The sequence below is a fragment of the Chrysemys picta genome, unplaced genomic scaffold, assembly GCF_011386835.1.
Source record: "Chrysemys picta bellii isolate R12L10 unplaced genomic scaffold, ASM1138683v2 scaf818, whole genome shotgun sequence".
Classification (NCBI taxonomy): Eukaryota; Metazoa; Chordata; order Testudines; family Emydidae; genus Chrysemys; species Chrysemys picta.
In genome coordinates this window covers 19,986-28,000 of record NW_027053525.1, presented here as the reverse complement: position 1 = coordinate 28,000, position 8,015 = coordinate 19,986, and the positions used below count along the sequence as shown (strand labels likewise).

At 53.3% G+C, this 8,015-nt stretch overlaps 1 long non-coding RNA gene across 1 annotated transcript; it reads right to left on the bottom strand.

The window, feature by feature from the left end:
- Nucleotides 1-7,659, bottom strand: LOC135979415 (uncharacterized). Its single transcript, XR_010596733.1, has 3 exons — nt 7,421-7,659; nt 619-4,626; nt 1-58 (listed from the first exon to the last, which is right to left on the bottom strand). It is a non-coding gene; the product is annotated as an uncharacterized LOC135979415 (long non-coding RNA).
- Between the last annotated feature and the right edge of the window lie 356 nt (nt 7,660-8,015).

Below are 8,015 nucleotides of genomic sequence, written 5' to 3'. Positions count from 1 at the left end.
ACTCGTGATGTCTGAACACTTGGGGCTGTCGATATTGGGGTTCCCCATCACTCGATATCTGGGAATTGAGACAAGACGTCTCATAACCCTGTTCTAGCTCTAGGGTCTGACAGAGTCACTGTTGTAGCCAGGAGGAACAAACCCCCCTGTCCAGAAATCGCTGGGTGCGATTCTCTCGCCTGCATCACCAGGAGGTCGGACTAGCCGGGTCTGCTGGGAACTTCTGGCTTTTGCACCTCTGCCACTCTGTCTGGGAAATATATGTCTGGAAAAGGGCGGGGGTGGGAAGGGGCCCCCCGAAGGGCAGCAGAGGCAGCTGCAAGTGGGACTGGTAGCAGAAGTCTGGGCTGTTTGGGGAGGGGACAATCTGAGAGTCCCACTTTGGAGGGTGTCAAAAAATCTCTTTCGCATGGACCCTCCATCCTGCAGCCCCTCCCCCCATCCCATATCCCTTTGTCCCCCACATTCACACTGACTCCAGCGAGAAAATGCGCCTTTGGGCTCTGTCCCCTCCCCAACACACATCCCGGTGTCCCTTCACCCTGCTTACATCAACCACACTCCCAACCCCCACCCCATTTCCCTGCATCCCTTGGTCGTGTTGTGTCCTTCACTCACCCTCGGTCCAGTTGTAGAGCTGACTCAGGGTGTTCAGACTCGCGTTGTACCATTTCTGGAAGCGCTGTCCCCACCAGGTCACCTCGTCCCAGAACTCCGAACCCTCGTTCTGCGCCATCCACAGTGTGTAGGGCTCCGCCCTCTTCGTCCCACTGGTGTAGACATAGGTGAGCTGATCGTCCACATACACAACACGGCTGTACCAGGGCAGCCCCGGGGCAGGCTCTGACACCACAGTGTCCAAAATGCGCCTGGAGTGCAGGCCAGAGGGGGGAGATTGGGGGAGGGGAGAGTCAGACTGAACCAGACCCTGCCAGGAGCCCCTGGCAATATGCGAGAGGCAGCGCCATCCCTTAGGAGGGCTCCTGTGGGAGGGAGATCTGGGGAAGGGCTCACAGAACGGCCTGACCGGGGAGAAAGAGACGGTGGGGTAGAAGGAGAAAGGGAGGCAGGGCTGGAGGGGGAGTGAGGAGAGGAAGGGGTAGGGAGGTACAGGGGGGCTGGAGCATGTGAGGAGTACGGGAGCATATGGGGACAGTGTACTGGGGGTACAGGGGAGTGTGAGGCAGGAGAGGGGGCCCAGGAGGAGGGGCAGGGCTGGAGTGCGGTGTGGGGAAAAGGAAGGGGGTGTTACGGGAGAGAGTGGGGCAGGAGGACTGGGGGAGAGGAGATGCAGGAGCTGAAGCTGGGGAAGGCAAGGTGGGCAGGGGAATGTGTCCAAGCTACAGGTGGGAGCCAGGACACCGGCTGTGCACAGAATTTACTGTAAGTTATTCAGAACATAAGAACGGCCAGACTGGGTCAGACCAAAGGCGCATCTAGCCCAGTCTCCTGTCTTCTGACAGTGGCCAATGCCTGGTGCCCCAGAAGGAATAAACAGAACAGGGAATCATCAAGTGATCCATCCTCTGTCGCCCATTCCCAGCTTCTGGCAAACAGAGGCTAGGGACAGCATCCCTGCCCATCCTGACCAATAGCCATTGGTGGACCTATCCTCCATAAACTTAGCTAGATCTTTTTTGAATCGTGTTATAGTCTTGACCTTCACAACGTCCTCTGGAAAGGAGTTCCACTGGTTGACTGTGTGTTGTGTGAAGAAATACTTCCTTTTGTTTGTTTTAAAGACCTGCTGCCTATTAATTTATTTGGGTGACCCCTAGTTCTTGTGTTATGTGAAGGGGTAAACAACACTTCGGTATTCACTTTCTCCATACCAGTCTTGATTAAGACTATGATTTTATCATGGATATTTGTAGTATAAGACCTGGACAGGTCCTGGGCAACGAAGAAAAGCTCACGGAAGCCCGTGACCCATCCGTGACTTTTACTAAAAATATCCATGGCAAAATGGGGAGCTCAGCTGCGTGACCCACACACCACCCACGGGCTAGGCAACTGCAGCCCACTCAGAGCTCTGGGTCTCCCTGCCACCCACAGCAACTGGAAGCAGTTGGTTCCCCCACAACCCACGGAGGCCGCCCCACCGCTCCCGGCTGCTACAGGTGGCAGGGGGACCGCACAGCTTCCGGCCGCCGTGTTCTGAAGTCATGGAGTTTGTTGGAAGTCACAGATCCCATGACTTCCACAACCTCTGTGGAAAAATAGACTTTCATTATATCACCCCCAGTCATCTCTTTTCCAAGCTGAAAAGTTCCAGTCTTATTAATCTCTCCTCATGCAGCAGCCATTCCATACCCCTAACCATTTTTGTTCCCCTTTTCTGTACTTTTTCCAATATTTCTTTTTTCTGATGGAATGACTACATCTGCATGCAGTATTCAAGATGTGGGCATACCATGGATTTATATAGAGGCAATATGATATTTTCTGTCTTTCTATCAATCACTTTCCTAATGATTCTCAACATTCTGTTAGCTTATTTGATTGCCACTGCGCATTGAAAAAAACGAGGAGTCCTGTGGTACCTTAAGACTAAGCTTTCGTGTATGCATCTGACAAAGTGGGTTCCAGCCCACGAAAACTTATGCCCAAATAAATTTGTTAGTCTTTAAGGTGCCATGGGACTCCCCCCTGTTTTTGCAGAAACAAACTAACATGGCTACCCCTCTGAAACTCCACATTGAATGCATGTTTTTAAGAGAACTATCCACAATGACTCCAAGATCTCTCGAGTGGTAACAGCTAATTTAGATCCCACCACTTTATATGTATAAACTGGGATTATGTTTTCAAATGTGCATTACTTTGCATTTATCCACACGGAATTTCACCTACCATTTTATTGCCCAGTCACCCAGTTTTGTAAGATCATAGAATCATAGAAGATTAGGGTTTGAGGAGACCTGGGAGGTCATCTAGTCCAATGCCCTGCTCAAAGAAGGACCGACACCAACTAAATCATCCCAGCCAGGGATTTGTCAAGAAGGGCCTTAAAAACCTTCTAAGGATGGAGATTCCACCAGCTCCCCAGGTAACCCATTCTAGTGCTTTACCACCCTACTAGTGAAAAAGTTTTTCCTAATATCCAAACAAGACCTCCCCCACTGCAACTTGAGACCATTGCTCCTTGTTTGGTCATCTGCTACCACTGAGAACAGTCTAGATCCATCCTCTTTGGAACCCCCTTTCAGGTAGTTGAAAGCAGCTATCAAATCCCCCCCATTCTTCTCTTCTGCAGACTAAATAAGCCCAGTTCCCTTAGCCTCTCCCCATAAGTCATGTACTCCAGCCCCCTTATCATTTTTGTTGGCCTCCGTTGGACTCTGTCCAATTTTTCCACATACTTCTTGTAGTGTGGGGCCCCAAAATGGACACAGTACTCCAGATGAGGCCTCACCAATGCCGAATAGAGGGGAATGATCATGTCCCACGATCTGCTGGCAATGCTCCTACTTATACAACCCAAAAGGATGTTGCCAAAAAAGCTAACAAGGGCACACTGTTGACTCATATCCAGCTTCTCATCCACTGTAACCCCTAGGTCCTTTTCGCAGAACTGCTGCGTAGGAAATCGGTCCCTAGTCTCTAGCAGTGCATGGGATTCTTCCGTCCTAAGTGCAGGACTCTGCACTTGTCTTTGCTGAACCTCATTAGATTTCCTTTGGCCCAATCCTCTAATTTGTCAAGGTCCTTCTGTATCCTATTCCTACCTCCAGCGTATCTACCACTCCTCCCAGTTTAGTGTCATCTGCAAACTTGCTGAGGGTGCAATCCATGCCATCCTCCAGATCATTAATGAAGATGTTGAACAAGACCAGCTCCAGGACCGACCCTTGGGGCACTCCGCTTGATACTGGCCGCTAACTAGACATGGAGCCATTGATCACTGTTGAGCCCGATGATCTAGCCAGCTTTCTATTCACCTTACAGTCCATTCATCCAGCCCATACTTCTTTAACTTGCTGGCAAGAATACTGTGGGAGACTGTATGAAAAGCTTTCCTAAAGTCAAAGAATAACATGTCCATTGCTTTCCCCTCATCCACAGAGCCAGTTAACTCATCATAGAAGGCAATTAGGTTAGTCAGGCATGACTTGCCCTTGGCGAATCCATGCTACTGTTCCTGATCACTTTCCTCTCCTCCAAGTGCTTCAGAATTGACTCCTTGAGGGACCTGCTCCATGATTTTTCCAGGGACTGAGGTGAGGCTGACTGGCCTGTAGTTCCCTGGATCCTCCATCTTGCCTTTTTTAAAGATGGGCACTACATTAGCCTTTTTCCAATCATCCGGGACCTCCCCTGATTGCCATGATTTTTCAAAGATCATGGCCAATGACTCTGCAATCACATCAGCCAACTCATTTAACATCCTCGGAGGCGGTGCATCCGGCCCCATGGACTTGTGCTCGTCCAGCTTTTATAAATAGTCCTGAACCACTTCTTTCTCCACAGAGGGCTGATCACCTCCTCCCCATACCGTGCTGCCTGGTGCAGTAGTCTGGGAGCTGACCTTGTTCGTGAAAACAGAGGCAAAAAAAGCATTGAGTACATTAGCTTTTTCCACATCCTCTGTCACTTTCCTTGACCTTCTTCTTGTTGCTAACATAGCTGTAAAAAAAAAAAAAAAACCCCTTCTTGTTACTCTTAACATCCCTTGCTATCTGCAACCTCAAGTGTTATTTGGCCTTCCTGATTTCACTCCTGCATGCCTGAGCAATATTTTTATACTCCTCCCTGGTCATTTGTCCAATCTTCCACTTCTTGTAAGCTTCTTTTTTGTGTTTAAGATCAGCAAGGATTTCACTGTTAAGCCAAGTTGGTCGCCTGCCATATTTGCTATTCTTTCTGCACATCGGGATGGTTTGCTCCTGCAACCTCAATAAGGATTCTTTAAAATATAGCCAGCTCTCCTGGATTCCTTTCCCCTTCATGTTAGTCTCCCAGGGGACCTTGCCCATTAGTTCCCTGAAGGAGTCAAAGTCTGCTTTTCTGAAGTTCAGGGTCTGTATTCTGCTGCTCTCCTTTCTTCCTTGTGTCAGGATCCTGAACTCGACCATCTCATAGTCACTGCTCCCAGGTTCCCATCCACTTTTGCTTCCCCTACTAATTCTTCCCTGTTTGTGAGCAGCAGGTCAAGAAGAGCTCTGCCCCTAGTTGGTTCTTCCAGCAGTTGCACCAGGAAATTGTCCCCTACACTTTCCAAAACTTCCTGGATTGTCTGTGCACTGCTGTATTGCTCTCCCAGCAGATATCGGGGTGACTGAAGTCCAACATGAGAACCAGGGCCTGTGATCTAGTACCTTCTGGTAGTTGCCTGAAGAAAGCCTCATCCACCTCATCCCCCTGGTCTGGTGGTCTATAGCAGACTCCCACCCTTGACATTACCCTTGTTGCTCACACTTCTAAACTGAATCCAGAGACTCCCAGGTTTTTCTGCAGTTTCATACTGGAGCTCTGAGCAGTCATACTCCTCTCTTACATACAACGCAACTCCCCCACCTTTTCTGCCCTGCCTGTCCTTCCTGAACAGTTTATATCCATCCATGACAGTGCTCCAATCATGTGAGTTATCCCACCAAGTCTCTGTTATTCCAATCACATCATAATTCCTTGACTGTGCCAGGACTTCCAGTTCTCCCTGCTTGTTTCCCAGGCTTCTTGCATTTGTGTATAGGCACTTAAGATAACTCGCTGATCGTCCTGCTTTCTCAGTGTGAACCACGAGTCCTCCTCTCTTGTGCTCTCCTGCTCGTGCTTCCTCCTGGTATCCCACTTCCCTCAGGGCTTTGGTCTCCTTACCCCACCCCAGGCCAACGAACCTAGTTTAAAGCCCTCCTCACTAGGTTAGCCAGCCTTCTTGCAAACCCCAAGTAAGTTGGGCAGTGTCCTTTTCCCCTCTTCCAACCCTTATCTTCTATGATTCTATGACCCAGTAGGGCCAGGCTGCACTGGGGCCTAACCCTGTTTAGGTCAAACCACACCTGTTACTGAGGTGTCACAAGGGCACCAATGTGCCTTAAGCCATTTTAAACAAACCCCAAATCCACCCCGCACCCTCACCCGGATCAATACGGGCTGCTGAGCTGCCCAGCGTCTGAGCTGCTGCCTCATGGAGAACAAGGGAAATTCAAGTCCATGCCAGGAAAAGCAGGATGTGCCTTCCCCTCTCCTCACCTCATCCTACTGGGATCCGGAAGCTCTTTATCCGGCAGCTACGGGAGATCCTAACAGTACAAACGCAGCAGCTGTTCTGTGCTCTGCAACGGGAGCTCGCACCCAAACTAAGACCTGATTAATCACAGATCCAGGGTTCTAGACTCTCCCCTCGCCCTGGGGTGCTAAAACACCACCAGAGACAGAGGGGAGTTAACATCTCCTCTCTAGGATGACACCTCTAATGACCTGCTTCCACTACAGATACAACCCATTGCCATTGCTGACTGTGAGTACAACTGGACTGGTGCTGACACAACTTAGCCGTACGTAGCCAAGGACAAACCACACTCAGGAGTTCCAGGCACTGGGGTGAAACCCGGCGTGAAGAACCTTCTGGGAGCCATGAAAGGTCAGAGATCCAAGAAGCCTTTTCCCTTCATTTAACCCTGGTCTATGGGTGGGGGGGGGGGGGGGGGGGGCGCTAATTTACTCCCTCTCCCTCAACCTGAGCTCTGCAAACAGGAAGAATCCTGTCTGAAAGCTCCGCCCTGCCCTGAGACGCGGGGAATGAAACACCCTGGGCAGCGCCTGGACCCGGGGATTTCCCAGTCTGAGCACCTCACGGGGCTGCGACGGGCTTGTCAGCGTGTGCAGCACCCATGGGTGCTCTGACCCCAACGAAGCCTCACCCCCTGGCTGGGTGAGGTTGGCATTAGATGAACGGGTTACAGTTCAGTGGCTCTCAGCACCCCACTACACACAGTGTCCCAGCAGCGACCCTGGCAGCACCTGGCACAAGGGGGCCAGGACCCCCCCAGTCACTATAGCAACGTCACCGTTCCATGTCAGTGATCGCTCAGTGCTGGGGGGAGCGGTGTGGTTATCCTGACACCTCTGAATGCAGAGCCCAGAACTGCCCCCCCGACACCCAGCTCCCCCCTCCCTGCGCCCCCCAGCCGGACTGCCCCCCGACACCCAGCTCCCCCCTCCCTGCACCCCGCAGCCCGACTGCCCCCCCACACCCAGCTCCCCCTCCCTGCACCCCCCAGCCCAGCTGCCCCCCCACACCCAGCTCCCCCCTCCCTGCACCCCCCAGCCCGACTGCCCCCCACACCCAGCTCCTCCCTCCCTGCACCCCCCAGCCCGACTGCCCCCCGACACCCAGCTCCCCCCTCCCTGCACCCCCCAGCCCGACTGCCCCCCCACACCCAGCTCCCCCTCCCCGGGGTCTCCCCCCGATACTCACGGCAGTGGCCCCCCGGCAGGGCTACAGCCCCCAGCAGCAGCAGGCGCAGCGCCAGGGCCATGCCCGGTCTCGGCCCCACAACCCGAGAACCCCGCGGGGCGCTGAGACCGGACTCCAGCTCCCAGCTACTGGCCGTGTGAGCCTCCGGTCTGCAGGGATTGGCTGAGAGGGGACCATCCCGCCAATAGCGGCGCGCAGCCCCGCCTCCGTCACCGGTCGCTGGGCAGAACCCGCTGGGCCGGCTGGCGAAGGGGAACCGAATGTCTGAGCCGGGGCGGGGGCGGGATGAGACCTGGGCCCCGGGGCTGTAATGGGCGGAGCCGCCATTAGCTCGGCCGGTCTCTGGCCCCGCCTCTCTGGGGTCAGCTGGTCCGTGTCTTCGGAGGCTGGAACTCGGGGGGCCGCACCCCCGGGCTGGGGGCGGGTGGCACTAGGTGAAGGGGTCACAGTTCGGGTCAGGGGCTCTCAGCCCCCCACTACACACAGTGACCCAGCAGCGCCCTTAGCTCTAGTCGGACCTGCAGCCCCCAGGCCCGAGACCCCTTCCTGGAGCTCAGGGACTTGTCTGTCCGGCTGGGAACTTTAATCAATTTCT